The sequence below is a fragment of the Cervus elaphus genome, chromosome 18 (genome assembly GCF_910594005.1).
Source record: "Cervus elaphus chromosome 18, mCerEla1.1, whole genome shotgun sequence".
NCBI lineage: Eukaryota > Metazoa > Chordata > Mammalia > Artiodactyla > Cervidae > Cervus > Cervus elaphus.
Window position 1 is genome coordinate 54,505,763 of NC_057832.1, and position 16,220 is coordinate 54,521,982.

The window sequence follows — 16,220 nt, forward strand, 5'->3', positions numbered from 1 at the left end:
CATCATCCTTGGCACATGATGAATGCAGAGCATTCACTTTCCAGCTATTAGTGACTCGAATAATAATCAGAACATGGACAAAGTTGCCACAGGGCCTCCCAGAAGAGGGAATGAACTGAAGGCTGTGTAAATTTTCTGCATGGGGAGTGATGTAGAATAATGATTGGAACTACAGGGCTCGTGTTGATAGCAAAGATGAAGAATTCAGGTGGCTGTCAGTGTGGGCCCCTGCTTTTAATAGCAGATGTTCATCCCACAACTAGTGATGTTGCGATCATATTACATCCAAAAACCAATGTTTCTCTAATAGTTTCTTCTCAAAAGTAGCTGCTGGAAAATGTGATTCTGTTAAAATATATTATAGGAACTTCCAACCAATCCTCCAGTTTCGTGTTTCAAGCACTTTCTTTCCTTTCTTATTTAGTATGAAGTGAGCTTGAAGGTGACCTGTGACTGGCAGCTAGGGAAAATTGGTAGTCTCTATCATCAGTGAGAAGTTGCCAATCACACCTCACAATGGATGGGGAAAGCCCAGGGCCTGGGCTGGAAGGTCTTTGCTGTATTGATAGAAGAAAAGACTGCAACCTCCCTTTGATAAGAAAATGAGCTATACCTAATTCCCTGTGGGCTTTTCCTATAACTTGAGTCTCTTGGAAGGCAAAACATGTTTAGTAGAGAACCAAAAGGAAAAAATAAATGATTTTGATAATCCAATGTACAATCAAATGAATTAGCACCTGGGCACACAGGGAAATTCTTAAAAATCTCATGATCCTTTTCTCAAGTCTCTCAAGTTCCCCTATAGATAGGTCACCTGATACTGTTAAGCCACCTGCCTTGTCCTCCTGAAAACCATTCTGGGAAACCAGGCCAGACGTGCTCACTGATGGCCATCGCTCTTCTGAGTCCCAAGAATAATCCTTTGGTACAAACATAGAAGTGTATTATTTCATCCTCCAGCAAACGTGAAGGGAAACAATAAAATGAAGGAAATGCAAATCATGAGCTGCCACATAAGATTCTAATTACCATAATTTGACCCATCCTCCTTTCTACTACTGGAAAGTCAGCCTTCTGGATGAGAGGGAGCCAAGAGGGCGAGATAACAGCCTTCTGTTCTCTCTCCCTGCCCCTCATCTCCTTTCTTTCTTCCTCTCTTCCTTAAATGCTGTTCATTAAGACAATGGTTCTTCTGACCGTTTGTAAGCCTCAACTGTATTAGTGAAAGCCTTGCATGACTCAATAAAATGAGCTAAAGAAAAGGAATAGGGAGAAAAAAGCAGACACATGCTGTCTCTTTATTCCCCAAAGCAACTGTCAGTCTCTGAGTATTTTCCTAGAATCTGCCAGAGATCTCTTTGGAATCATCTCTGTTAAATACAAGGACAGTAAATCTAAGAGGTCCAGGTCTTTCATGGTATGGTTTGGGGAAGTATAATAATTCAGAAAAGGACCAATTCAGACCCCATATGTCCAATCACCAGTCACACCAGGCCCTCCACTCTGACAGCTCCTAGAATATTTCTGTTTCTTAGATTACTCACAGCTCTGCCTCATCCCTGACTTCTCCAAAACTACTTGAGGTAAGTTGTCTTGGCACAGCTTCTTATATTTATGGTGGTAAATGAGCCAGGCTGGGAGACATACAAGATGTGTTAGCTTCAGTCCTATTAGAATTCTCCTAAAATATCCCCGTTAAAACCTGAGCCTTAAAAGCACATCCCTGCTCTCTGAGCGCTGGGGCTTCTGCCTTCTTCTGTGACAAGCGCCATAGGAACGGGCTCTGACGTCACCCTTCAGCCCGTGTATGAGATGTGATGGGATGCTCCAGTGGCAGCTTTAAATCAGATGGCTGAAGCCTTGGGAGCACAGCCCCAATTTAGGACTCAAACAAGTCATTAAATCAAAAGGCTGGCAGCTCTTTGATAGTATGTGCTGCTGACAGAGGAGGGGTACCACTCTGCTGACCTTTTGTATTGGATAGCAGTTGACCAGGTAGGCTGTTTTAGTTTCAACCACTGTGCAGGTAAAATACAATTTAACAATACAAAGGACATGTTTTCAAGAAGCAAAAATGTCCTCAAGAAGCTGGTGTCCTTCTTAGCACTGGTGTGGGGGGCTGCTAATCAAGGGAGACCAGAAACGGTCCACGTAGTTGGAGGCAGAAAGTAAAATATCAGCAGGCTACATATGATGGTCATGAAGTTGAAAGCAAGGGGAGGAATCCATAAGATATTGGGAATTTAAGGCAAATTTATATTCTATATCTGAGTGAACTGTGACAAGAGAGAAAGACAGCCAGCAGGGTACGAATAAGAAGACCAGGTTGGAGTCAAGGGCTACAGATCAAGCAGGAAGGATATGATGGGAGACCTGGTTAAGCAGATGTATCCGTTTGGATGTTTTTGGCAGCAAGTAACAGAAAATCCAACTCACAGTGGCTTTAACAAAAAGGGCATATCTTGGATAAGATAACTATAAGTCCAAAGGTAGAATAGGCTTTAGGTTTGGCTGACCCAGAGGCCAGTTATTTCATCAGGGCCCCAGGTATTTTCTGTCTCTCTGTTCTGCCAACCTCAGTGTCAACTCCTTCTGAAACTGGTTCTCCTCTTGGTCGCAGAATAGCTGCAAGTTGCATTTGGGCTCTCATGCTTTCTCTTTCATATCCAGAGAGAACAAGGGAGTCATTCCTAGAAGCTGTCCCAGAAAAATGAGAAGAAATTTTCCCCAAAGGCCCTATGACCTCTCACTCCATCTCATTGGCCTGAATTATGTTTCATGTTCCTTCCTGAACTATTATAACCAGGTTGAGATTATTTCGATTCACTTAAATACATCAAGGTTGATTCCTGGAATAGGAAATAGGGTCATCTTTGCCTAACTCCCATGGGCAGCCTGGGAGAGATAGATAACTCATCAAAGTCAGCATTCTCCTAGGAAGGAGACAGTGAATGCATGTTGTGTAAGTGACTATAATAATCATTGATGCTGCCCACCAAGTGTTTCTGGCTTCCCGCCTTCCTGGCACATGATGAGATTGTCCTGTCTGCTTCCTAGAGATTGAGTGAGGTCATGACACTGTTCTAGTCAATGAGTAGCGAGTATTGTCCAGACCAGACAATTTTAACAGACAATGTGATGCCTCAAGACCTATCTTTAGTTCTGCTTGCGAGACAAATGAATGCTCAAAATTGTGGCTGCTGATTTGGTTCACGTCTCTGAATAAAGAAGCATAGAGCAGAGCCCCCAGCCAACTCATGTGAAGATGAACAAGAAATAAACTTTGTTGTTAAAACCCACTAAGATCTTTTTTTCTACTCCAACATATCTGTCCTTGATACCTCTATAAACAACATCTGTGGCAGCAGCTAATGTTAGCTCTTGGGGTCTTGTCCTAGGTAAGGAGGCCAGGTGAGGTGGACATCAGTATCACATATCAGTTACTATGAGCAGACCAGGGTGAGCAAGTCTGTGCCAGAAAAACAAAACAAAACAAAACATTGTCCCGAGAATCCCCTTCTACAGACAGAGCTGCCAGTTTTGGTTCTTGTCCTCAAGGGAAATGAGAGAAAGAGATTATTCCTAATTTGTCTCTTTTAAATAATCTAATGATCTTAAGGGCATAAATATATGCCTGGCATATAAGAAATAAAAAAAAAGAATATACTTTCTGTTGTATTTTTAATTAAAGAAGTTACTCAAGAGATTTGGGAAAAAAGGATTACTCAAATGAAGGGAATCTGAATTCATATTAACAGTTACTTAGGATCAGAAATGTATTCATGGAAAAAATAACCTACAACATAGAAAAAAAAATTTAAGTCTTACATTTATTAAAATAAGTTTTAGTTTTTGAAATGCATGTGAAATATGTAGGTATTGCTAATTGATATGTATATATTACTACACATAGGCAGTGTTTATTGCCCTAATGTATAATCAACCAAACAAGTATAATTTTGGTACCATTTCATCATATAATTGGCTTTTTATTGAAATGGGGTTGATATAACACTGTATGAATTTAAGGTACACAGCATGTTGATTTGATATATTTATATATCACAATGTGATCATCACTATAGTATTAGCTAACATCTATGTTCCATCACTTAATGATCATTTCTTTTTGTGGTGAGAACAGTTAAGATCTAATCTCTTAGCAACTTTGAAGTTTGTAATATGGTATTGTCTGTGTATCAGATCTATAGGATTTATCCACTGGTTACAAGTTTGTAGCCTTAAAAATCTCCCTAATTCCCCAAACCCTGGTAATCATCATTCACTGTTAATTCCCTTGTTTATAAAATGTCAGCATTTTTTAAAGTATGAACAAATAGGCAAATAATATAGGCTATCCTAGTACCAAAAAGGTAAGTGCTATAAAGTCTGTGGATATTTTCTGATTGGTGAAAGCTTCATTGTCAAATGAAAAATAAAACAGAAGAAAAGTCTCAAATTTTTTAGTGATTAATAATTAAAATACCTCTTCCGTATATTCAAATATATTTTCTTAAAAAAACTTTTAAAACCAACTCCTGTCTCTGTCACTGCTTTTTCCTTTTGGATTGACTCTGACCTGTATATGTTGAAATTTTTTTTTTAACCAGTTCAAAATTAACTGGTTGGAATCATATGGAATTCCCTGGTATATAATGAATCATATGGAATTCCCTGGTATATAATCTGAGAATGGTTAGGAGGATGATTTTTTTTTCCCCCTGAGAGTAATGTTTAAGAGTCAGTGGTTTTCCCTCATATAGATGATTTATATTGCTGCATTCAAAAACACCCTGTCTGGTTGTTGAGAGCTTCCAAAACAGCATATCTGGATAGTTTTGATTAGGTCATAATCTTCAAAACATGGCATGATTTCAGTGACAAGGTGCTCATAGTTTAACTTTTTTGTGTCCTATTCTAAAATGCAGTTAAAATTCTGTGCTTTAGAGCTATTTTTTACTATCATAATTTCAGAGGTGAAAATGGTCAGGCACATAAATTGTTACTGGGCTGTCTACTGGCTTGTGAAAGGGCACTGGCCTGCAAGCCAGAAGGTCTGGGCTCTGGGCTCTGGACCTGGCTGGCTGATGCTGCAGTCAGCAACGTCTGGATGGGAGCAGAGTCTCAGACATGTGCTGGAAACACATACAGCATGTTCACATCCAGACAGCTGCACCAGCCTCACCTCAAGAAGAGATTCCCTTCCCTTTGACAAACGATCCTCGTGGGTCTGTCTGGTCAACATGAGATGCATGGCCTATGTCCCACCCAGTCCTCCCCTAATAGTTAGTCCAGGGAGAAAAGCATCCCAAAGCTCCCAGACCCTGGGCTCCCACTTTTTTCATGACACCATAGGGAAGAATCAGATTCCTCAAGGACCACCCTTGGGCATTGACAATCCCAGCATCTAACCTTAGGAGCTAGAATCAGACAGTGCTGGGCAAAGGAGTCCCAGCATCTCTCCTAATGATTTCCATCACGCCCTTGCTTCCCACACACTGTGCCCTGAAGTGCCTCATTTTCCTTTTGCTCTTACCTTGATTAATGCCCTTCATAAGTTTGCCTTTCCCACAACTCACCCTGCAGGCGCTGCTCAGGCATAAACTTGGCTGTCTTGATCTCCAGGCGTTGTCTTCCGTCTACTTTCCTGGCAATTGCGTTGGCAGCCTTCGACCTCTTGACCCACAACAGTTGGTGCTGGAGTCTCTTGTTCTGCTCTTCCAGGTGGCCTTCCTTTTCTGTGAGCTCAGGACACCAGGTCTAGGCTTTGTCCTTTGTTGCTGTTTTGTAAGTGAGTTGAAATTTTAAACAGTTACAAAGGCAGATCATGAAGAGGCTGCTGTCCCTCAACCAGTGATGTTCTTAAGCCTAAGGCTGACAGTGCCTTCCCTTTGAGAATTTTGCTCAGTGATTATTGAGTTTACATCTCAGTTTTCCAGATATACTTCTCTCTTATTGAAAGGCAAAATGAACTTTGTATTGCTGCTTAAGTAGGTTTTTGTGAGCTTTCCAAGAGGCATCAAGTTCTCTGGGATCTGGATGGATGGATGAATGGATGGATCTGTATGAATATATAGGTATGTATGTATGTGTGGGATCTTAGGCTTCATTGTCAAGCAGGATGGAGAACTCACCTCCTACCTATCCAACACCCCCTCCCAGGATCCTCCCAGCTTCTGTTTCTCAAACCTCTTCTCTTCTCTTCCTTACACTCATCCACTCCTATTATTTTGACCACCCATAATCAACCACTCTGACCACAACCACTGTTGAGCTCCAAATCCTGTTTCCAATGGCCAGTGCAGGGTGTCTTGAAATACCTTGTTGTTGTTTAGTTGCTAAGTCAGGTCTAACTCTTTTGCAACACCATGGACTATAGCCCGCCAGGCTCCTCTGTCCATGGGATTTCACAGGAAAGAATACTGAACTGGGTTGCCATTTTCTTCTCTAGGGGATCTTCCCAACCCAGGAATCAAACCCATGTCTCCAGGTGGACACTTTACCACTTAGCTACCAGGGAAGCCCCTTGAAATACCCTGTTGTTTTTGTTCAGTTGCTAAGTCTTGTCCTACGCTTTGCAACCCCATGAACTGCAGCACGCCAGTCTTCCCTACCCTTCACTATCTCCCTGAGTTTGCTCAAACTCATATCCGTTGAGTCAGTGATGCCTTTCAACCATCTCATCCTCTGTCACCCCCTTCTCCTGTTGCCCTCAATCTTTCCCAGCATCAGGATTTTTTCTAATGCGTCAGCTCTTTGTATCAGGTCACCAAAGTATTGGAGCTTTAGCTTCAGCACCAGTCCTTCTAATGAATATTCAGCCTTGATTTCCTTTAGATTGACTGGTTTGATCTTCTTGCTGTCCAAGGGATTCTCAAGAATCTTCTCCAGCACCACAGTTTGAAAGCATCAATTCTTAGGTGCTCAGTCTTCTTTATAGTCCAACTCTCACATCCATTCATAGCTACTAGAAAAAACCATAGCTTTGACTATATGGACCTTTGTTGGCAAAGTCATGTCTCTGCTTTTTAATACACTGTCTAGGTTTGCCATAGCTATTCTTCCAAGGAGCAAATGTGTTTTAATTTTGTGGCTTCAGGCACTGTCCACATTGATTTTGGAGCCCAAGAAAATGAATCTGACACTGTTTCCACTTTTTCCCCATCTATTTGCCAAGAAGTAATGGGACCAGATGCCATGATCTTCATTTTTTGTATGTTGAGTTTTAAGTTAGCCTTTTCACTCTCCTTTTCACCTTCATCAAGAGGCTCTTTAGTTCCTCTTCACTTACTGCCATAAGGGTGGTATCATCTGCATATCTGAAGTTATTGATTTTTCTCCTGGTGATCTTGATTCCAGCTTGTGTCTCATCCATTCCAGATTTCCACATGATGTATTCTGCATATAAGTTAAATAAGTGGGGTGACAATATACAGCCTTGATGTACTCCTTTCCCAGTTTGAACCAGTCTGTTGTTCTGTGTCCAGTTCTAACTGTTGCTTCTTCTCCTGCATACAGGTCTCTCAGGAGGCAGATAATGTGGTCTGGTATTCCCGTCTCTTTAAGAATATTCCACAGTTTGTTGTGATGCACACAGTCAGAGGCTTTAGCATAGTCAATGAAGCAGAGGTAGATATTTTTTTGAAATTCCCTTGCTTTTTCTATGATCTAACGTATATTGGCAATTTGATCTCTGGCTCCTCTGCCTCTTTGAAACCCAGCTTGTACATCTGGAAGTTCTCGATTCATGTACTGCTAAAGCCGAGCTTGAAGGATTTTGAGCTTAATCATGGTAGCATATGAAATGAAAGCAATTATACAGTAACTTGAACATTCTTTGACATTGCCTTTCTTTGGGATTGCAATGAAAAGTGACCTTTTCCAGTCCTGTGGCCACTGCTGAGTTTTCCAAATTTGCTGTCATATAGAGTGCAGCACTTAGACACCTCAAATTCAATCTGCTGCTGCTGCTGCTGCTAAGTCACTTCAGGCGTGTCCGACTCTGTGCAACCCCATAGACGGCAGCCCACCAGGCTCCCCCGTCCCTGGGATTCTCCAGGCAAGAACCGTGGAGTGGGTTGCCATTTCCTTCTCCAGTGCATGAAAGTGAAAAGTGAAAGTAAAGTCGCTCAGTCGTGTCCGACTCTTAGCGACCCCATGAACTGCAGCCTACCAGCCTCCTCTGTCCATGGGATTTTCCAGGCAAGAGTACTGGAGTGGGGTGCCGTTGCCTTCTCCCAAATTCAATCTAAGCTGAACTAAATGGCCCTTTATCTCCCACTCAAACCTTTGCTTCCTACCCCCACCATCAACCTACCTACCCAATTACCTCTTTGAGTATTCTTAGAAAACTAGTTCCTTTTCTTATTGGCCAGAGAGAGTACATGAAGGAGGAATTGGAGAAATGTGTAGCAGTTGAGATGCTGGAGTTTCTACACACACACACCCAACTCTGAGACCAGAACCAGGGAGTGGACAGGAGTCAAAGTATAGTAGAAGCTCCAAATAATTTCTGGAGGCCCCAGAATAGATAGGACCTTGCCCCAGCTTCTCTTTATGAGACCACCAGCCTTGTGCAGAAAGCCATATCATCTGGCCTCTGAGCCACAGACTATACAGAGCTGAGGGAGGGTAATCAGGCAGATGGGCCTAAGGATATGCTTCCAGTTTCTCAAGGGCTGCTCGAGGCGTATAGGGTTTCAGAAGTTCCTGCTTGTCCCAGGAGAGACCAGAGAGATTCTGAGAATATCAGTGGTCTAGCAGAGCCTTGAGCTCTAGACAAAGAGGCCACGGGGTATAAAGACTTCAGTCTAGAAGGAGGTGTCTGAACTGGTGAATGTCAGCAGCAAGGGACCCTGTGGGTCATATTTGCCATAAATATGCTCTGGAAGAAGCTCTCAATTCCTGTGCAAGTTATACATATCTGGGACCCTTCTGTTTTTCTAGGCTGCTTAAAACAAGAAAATCAAAGATGAAAGGAAGGTGATAATTATGGAAGCCACTTCCTTTATCTCAAAGCTTCATGTGTACCTCATGTTAGGGCAATTCATTATAGGCTAAATATTTTAGGTAAAATATTTATCACTGTAGGTGAAATACTTTGTCAACTCTAAAACCAGAGGATTCAAAAGTTGCCTTCAAAAGAAACTAAAGGTCAAACAACAAAGTTGTTGGAAAACTCCAGTCCTTGTTTTTGAAAGATCACAATCAAAAACAAGAATATAAACACTCTGAGCCCACTATACCAAAACAAAGAACTGTCACAGTCAACTAGCAATAGATAAAGTAAATGTCTAAAAAATTCACAAATGTACTCAACCTAACCAATAGCGAAGTAAATCTCTTTGGTATTAAAAAAATGTTGCCTTCAGATGGGATGTAGGATGTTCATGACCGCTAAATGTATCAGATAAATGTTAGTTTCTTCCCTGGAGTCAGTTAGGACCCTTTCAGTTGCAGATCTCAGAAAACAATCCAAACTGGATTAAGTATGTCAGGAATAATTCACTTAAAGCACAGCTGAATTCAGGGCTGGTTCAACAATAGCATGAGGACTCTTCTTGGTTCTCCTTCTGATATGTCAACCTTCAGTCTTGAGCCTTAGATCATACCATGTAGAAGCAGAAGCTCCAAGCCCTAGATTCTCTCTAGTTTTAAGTCAGTCTAAAAAGTGGGGCATATCCTTCCAGGATTCCTAAGAAAGTTTCATTGTTTTTTATCAGCTCTTGTTGGGCCATATATGCAACCCTAAGTCGATCACTATCACCAGATGTGTGATATTCTAGTTGACCAGACTTGACTCACGTGTCCAGCTCTGCAGATAGGACTGCCAGAATCACTTTGGGGATGATGGAGAGGGAAAGTCGAAGTACCAGAAGAAAGATGAAAGGATAGAAAGCAGAAAAAAAAAACCCAAAATACAGTAGATGTCTACCATCCTTCTTGATTCCGTATGGTGGGCAGCCTCTTAAGTGGCTCCTCTTAAGTAACCCCCAACTCCTGGCACTTTGCCCTTTTGTAATGCCTTCTCCTTGAGGACCCTAGGGAAGGCTCAGGACTCCTGCTCCCCATACATTCCCCTCACTCATCTGTACACTCACCTCAGTTTACTGTTCAGAGAAAGCATCTGACTGAGCCAGTTATCACAGATTCCTGGTCTTAATGCAGAGGAAAGGACATTCAGTGACATTTTTCATTGATGATATCTGGGGTCCTCTCTGGCATCTCTTTTAAGTTCAGCTCCAGAAGTCAGCTCCACATATAATGTGATGGTGCAGAGCTAAAGGGTAAGGAAGCATTTTGGAGCCCCAGTAACTGCTCTTCAAGAGAAAAATGACTCAAATGAAAACATAGTCCTCGTGAATGGAGGTCATGACTACCTATGATAATGGGGACAGTTATCACCTGTTACTGTATTTGACATCCTTTCCTATCTGGAGCCATCATGCATGGCCAGAGTTGACCTGAATGGCCCCACATCAGTCTTCCTCCTGTTTTCAGTCCCTTCCTCTTCCCCTCCATCACTCTTTCCAGGCGCCCTCAGCTGCAACCCTGTGGGGCCTGGACTGCAGTGGCACTGAAGGAGGATTCATGGCACCACAGAGAAGCTTCCAGCCACCAAAGCACAAAGCATCCAGCCTGGAGTTGGGCCCCAGGGTCTCCCAGTTCTTTGGAGACCATCATCCCACATGAAGAGTCATATTTCCTCTTTCCTCTGGGAATTTCAGGCCGCCCCCAAACACCCTTTCTACTTACAGTCATTTCCTCTGAGCCCAATCCACAGGTTTTAGACTGGATCCCTCACCCCTCAGGGAATAAGATTCACCAGGTTTATCTCAGCCACTCAGTTTCATCCCAAACCTGGGCTTTATTCTTCCCATGGATTCTGAGATTCTGTGACTCAGTATAGTGTTGCAGGCTTGTCACACAGTAAACCGTGATATATTTTGTGATTAAGCACTAAAAAGGCGACAGGTGGTGCCTTTACGGGTAATTAAAGCTTGCTGCAGGCCATGTATAATGACCTGAGTGACAGCACAGAATTAGAGCAATCCTGGGTGAAGACACAGCTCTGCCTGGCACGTGGCGTTGAGAGGTGCAAGCTTTCAGACAAAGAGCAGGGTTCTGGGGTAAAGCTCGCTGACTTTTTTCTTGTTGATGTTTAGGTCATTTGGGTCAAAATGACTTGAAGGTTCTGGGTTTTAGTTACACTTCATTTTTTTTTTCAAAGTTCCTATGCTAACTGTTGCAAAGCATAATGATTCTCTCATATTTAAAATATTAAGTTTTTCAGGACTGAGTTATTCATAGATTGTTTAGACATGTATTGTGTGTTTTGAATTATTAACTCAGAATAAAATTCATTCCATTAGGAGAAAAATTTCTACAACAGTTTCTTCCCAGAATCCTCAAATGGTTCTAGATCTCAACAGATTCCCAAACCAGCAAAGGGATTGCACTGACCCCAAAGCTGTCTTTGATACAAATACAGCTTCTGGATTCTCAAAACGAAAGCATCAAAACTCTCTTTTTTGTAATCAGAGATGCTCTTTTGATGACCGTGAAATTTTCTCTGAAGTGTCTACTAAAATGGAGAGCACTTAGGATCTGTTTAGAATGTTTGTCCATTATGTTCTTTGATCTGAACATCATCTGAATGTTTACAACATGAAAAAAATATCAAAATGATTAAATTCTGTTGACATTCCTAGAATGAATATTATTTATTAATGCAAGCAGGTCCTTTTTCTTCATTCAGTTTGAACAAAATATTTATCTGTAGGGCTGGGCCTACAGGAATGAGGAAAGGGCACCCAACCAAGGCCTACTATGGGACATGCCTGGGATCAGCCATCTGCCTTCACCCTCCTGACTGTCAGAGCCAAGGGCCTCATTGTGCTCATGATGCCTCACAGGCAGGCAGTAAACACTGCTTTTGAAAATTCTCAGCTCCTTTTCTCAGTCCTCTCCTCCTTCTACATGTTCTTTCTAATAATTTCGCTTATTTCCGTGTCCATGTTGGGGTGAATTTTGTCCCTCCCGAAAAGGACATATTGGGTCCCTAGTACCTTAGAATATGACTTTGCTGGAAAACAGGGTTTCTAAAGAGGTGGTAAGGCTAAAATGCAGTCCTAGAGTGGGCCCTAATCCAGTGTGACTGTACCCTTATAAAAGGGGAAATTTGTACACATGCGTGTGTGCACACACACACTGCCACCACCACCACCATATAAAGATGAAGGCAGAGATCAGGATGATGCTTCTACAATTCAAGGAAGGCCAAAGATTGCCAGTAAACTACCAGAGGGGAGAGACCTGGAAAAGATCTTTCCTTGCAGCCCTCAGGAAGAATCAACATTTGAATCCTAGACTGGTAGCCTGTGTAATTCTGAAGCAACAAATATGTTACCTAAGCCACTCAGTACATATGGCAACCCTAGAAAATGAACACAGATCCCAACTCCAAAATTACTATTTTCAGCTCAAAACCCTTTTCTAAACTGTCTGCTTGACAAGAGATACACAGACATCCCAAAGGGCTTATGTAGCCTAATGCCTCAAATGTAACAAGTTTTCAATAAAAGTTAATGGTGCTACTACTGCCATTGCTGCTGATAATGATGATAGCGATGATGCTGGTGAAGTGGCAGAAGAAGAAGGGGGAGGAGAAGCTGAGCAGTGGAAGGAGAAGCAAAAGAATCAGCAGGAGGAAGAAGAGAATGAATTAACTGAGTCTGACTCCCTTCTGTGAAATACAAAAAATGTAAACCGTCTCCACGAGATATATATTTTTTTCTCTCTTTGTATTTCACTCATCCACCCAAAGAGAATAAAGCACACTCATTATTTAATCTTCTGAATGTTTATTCTTACTAATTATATTGGTAGGCATTGGTGTTTAATCACACATGGATAATTCTTGAGAGGAAAGCATAGTTCCTGGCCCCTTTATACATTCAACAGAAGTATTTACTTGTGATCAGGCGGTCTGGATCTCCGCCTCAGCCAGCACTATACTCCATCCTAGGGGAAGAGGTGGTCTGTATACACACAAGGGCTATACCTGTGGCTTTGTGCTCTCACGACCTCCTCTCCTTCCCCTTCCACAGTCTTCCTCCAGTAGGCATGAGAAGGCATGAGACAACAAACTATGCCGACCTCCTGCAAGGGCCAGAGTGCCCAGGTGATTTTAAATGCTACCATTTATCAAGCACCTACTAGATATTTAAAACATTATGAGACACTTATTACATAATCATTATTCCGGTCAATCCCACAACCTCCACTTTCAGCGTGGAAGAATTATTATTCCCATTCCAAAAATTACCACTCATTTCAAAGGTGGTTGGATTGCCCAAGATCATCCAGCAAGGAATTGACAGAACTAGAATTTGAATTTATGCCTCAGGAATGCCCTGCTTAGAAGCCAGACCCTATAATGGTGCTTGGTGTGTCATAGTGGTCAGGTATTTTGTGGCCTGAATGACTCTGAGGCCCACACTCTTTACAACATGGTAGAAATTCTCTAGAATTGGAAGAGAAGAGGTGAAGAAGACAGAAACTCAAGGCCAGAGCTTTGGGTGACTGGGGTCTGGATATTAAGGGGAAAATATTCTTTTTGCTCTACCAGTGGCTCGTTCTACCCAGTTGTAATAATTACACACACTGCAAGGCACTATTTATTAGATACTTTAAAGCTAATGAGTCTTAAAACAGGTAAATGGCAGCAACAACAACAAAAGGTTATTATTATTATAGGACTATCTGTTGATTTTAGGGTACATGCATGGATGATCAGTCATGTCTGACTCTTTGTGACCCATGGACTATAGCCTACCAGGCTCCTCTGTCCTTGGGATTTTCTAGGCCAGAATACTGCAATGGGTTGCCATTTCCTCCTCCAGGAGATCTTCGGATCCAGGGATCGAACCCATGTCTTTTGTGTCTCCTGCTTTGGCAGGCATATTCTTTACCACTGCACTGCCTGGGAAAATCCCTCACAAAATATTTATTCTTCACTCTTTGGTCAGTTGCTGCCATCTCACACAAACCCCATGGACCTTGGATCATCTTACGAAAAGATTAGGAATGAATCTAAAGCACAGGTCTTACAGAAAAGTAAATACTGAAAATATCATTTATATGTGGAATGTAAACAAACTTATAGAAACAAATAATAAAGTGATGGTTACCAGGAACTGGGGGGTGGGGGAAATGGGGAGACATTGGTCAAAGAGTATGCATTTCTAGTTATAAGTTCTGGGGGTCTAATATATAGCATGGTGATTGTAGTTAACAATGTTATATTATATACTTGAAAGTTGCCAGGAGAGTAGATCTCACCATAAAAAAGAAAGGATGTTAATAATTATGGACAAGATGGAGGTGTGAGCTAATGCTATGATGGTAATCATTTAGCAATAGGTAAATGCATCAAACCAACATGTTGTACACCTTAAATAGTCAATTATATCTGAATAAATCTGGAGGGAAAGGATTTTTTAAAAAATGAAGTTCAAGTCCTTCAGCCTGGAGCTCTTCATAAGTTTATAAATCATTGAACTCCTTTTTCATAAATGTCAATTTTCTAAGCCAGGCAGAAGATGAACATATGCCTTCAGATTCTTTTCTTAGTACATGTGCTGAAGGGAGTGAACAAAATGGTAAGCACCCTTTCCAATTTCTGTCTAAGAGAACAGATTAGTGGATGCAGCAGTGAGTGCTGGGGGGACTATCCACATCTGCCTCTAAGGGACTGAGCCTGGAAATAGGACAGGTTTTCTATGAGAATAAGTCCTGAGGCCGTCGATCTAATGTCAACTGTGTATACTAGTTCTTGATACATTTTCTTTTTTAAAATAAATAATCAGCAAACTCATAATATTTTTAATTTAGAATTATTGATAAATAGCTTTTCCTATCAATAATCTTGTGTCATATATAGTGTCATATTTAAAGCCAGATGGATATTTTAAAAATTTTATTGTAGTTAATTTATAATGTTGTATTAATTTCTGCTATCAGCAAAGTGATTCAGTTATACATTTATGTATATATTTCTTTTTCTCTTCCATTATGGTTTACCACAGGATATTGAATATAGTTCCCTGTGCTATACAGAGAGATCTTGTTTATTCATTCTGAATATAATAATTTGCATATGCTAGTCCCAAATTCCCAATCCTTCCCTTACTCACTTCCCTCCCCGTTGGCAACCAATGGGAAGGTTGGTTGTTCTCTATGTCTGAGAGTCTGTTTCTGATTTGTAGATGTGTTCATGCTGTATTTTAGACCCTACATATAAGTGATATCATATATGTCTTTCTCTGACTTACTTCACTTAGTGTGATAATCTCTAGTTGCATCCATGTTGCTGCAAATGGTATTATTTCATTCTTTTATGTGGCTGAGTAGTATTCCATTGTATATATGTAGCATATCTTCTTTATCCATTCATCTGTCAATGGCCATTTAATTTGTTTCCATATCTTCAGTTGAGTTCAGTAGCTCAGTCATGTCCGACTCTTTGAGACCCCATGGACTTCAGCACGCCAGGCTTCCCTGTCATCACCAACTCCCAGAGAGAGCTTGCTCAAACTCATGTTCATTGAGTCAGTGATGCTATCCAACCGTCTCATCCTTTGTCATCCCCTTCTCCTCCTGACTTCAAACTTGACCACCGTCAGGGTCTTTTCCAATGAGTCAGGTCTTCACATCAGGTGGCCAAAGTATTGGAGCTTCAGCTTCAGCATCAGTCCTTCCAATGAATATTTAGGACTGATTTCCTTTTAAGATTGACTGGCTTGATCTCTTTGCTATCCAAGGGCCTCTTAAGAGTCTTCTCCAACACCACAGTTCAAAAGCACCAATTCTTTGGTGCTTTCTTTATGGTCCAACTCTCACATCCATACATGACAACTGGAAAAACCATAGATTTAACTAGGTGAATCTTTGTTGGCAAGGTAATATCTCTGCTTTTTAATATGCTGTCTAGGTTGTTCATAGCTTTCTTCCAAGGAGCAATCATCTTAATTTCATGGCTTCAGTCACCATCTGCAGTGATTTTGGAGCCCAAGAAAATAAAGTCTGTCACTGTTTCCATTGATTCCCCATCTATTTGCCGTGAAGTGATGAGACCAGGTGCCATGATCTTTGTTTTTTGAATGTTGAGTTTTAAGCCAACTTTTTCACTCTCCTCTTTCACTTTCATCAAGAGGCTG

The 16,220-nt window shown here is 41.4% G+C and overlaps 1 protein-coding gene across 5 annotated transcripts in view; it reads left to right on the top strand.

Annotated features, from left to right (window-relative positions):
* The window catches only part of LHFPL3 (LHFPL tetraspan subfamily member 3), a 592,105-nt gene that overhangs the window by 452,216 nt on the left and 123,669 nt on the right, over window positions 1-16,220 (top strand). The gene's annotated exons all lie outside the window — the stretch shown is intronic.